We start from the raw sequence: 608 nt of genomic DNA on the forward strand, positions 1-608 counted from the left end.
TTGTCACGTTGTGAGCGTCCTATTTATATACCAGAAAAAACATATATCTAGTAAATGCTAGGGCATTCACGAAGGAACAAGATACTTCCAGAAAATAGGCGGCGTGACAATAGTCACGTGACACTCTGACGCAACAATATATATATATATATATGTGTGTGTGTCTGTCTGTCTGTGTTTGTGTATATAAAGTGCATGCTTGTGTTCACGTATTTGAAGCTAATGGTTAAAATGTATTTTTCAACATTGTTTTTATATGTACTGATATCTTAGGATGAAATAATACTTAGATACGAGTATGGGTGTATTTTATGTACTGTATATTTTGTATTTTAAATCCCGTGACTTTAATAGTTCACCTATTGATTTACACAATTTATTTACCATTGTTATTTCGGTGTTTCAACAATTTAAATTCAATAATTAATTTATTACAGGTTACAGTTTTTACATAAGGAAGAATATTTTAAAGACCGGTACGAGGTTTCGATCACTGGTGTGATCATTCTCAAGTATACTAGTTTTAAAGATAAAGAAGGTTTTAGTATATAAATTAACGTTCACCAATCTAACATGCTCGCCCTTTCAGCCGTGGGGGTGTTATAATG

The sequence above is a fragment of the Limulus polyphemus genome, unplaced genomic scaffold (genome assembly GCF_000517525.1).
Source record: "Limulus polyphemus unplaced genomic scaffold, Limulus_polyphemus-2.1.2 Scaffold4908, whole genome shotgun sequence".
NCBI lineage: Eukaryota > Metazoa > Arthropoda > Merostomata > Xiphosura > Limulidae > Limulus > Limulus polyphemus.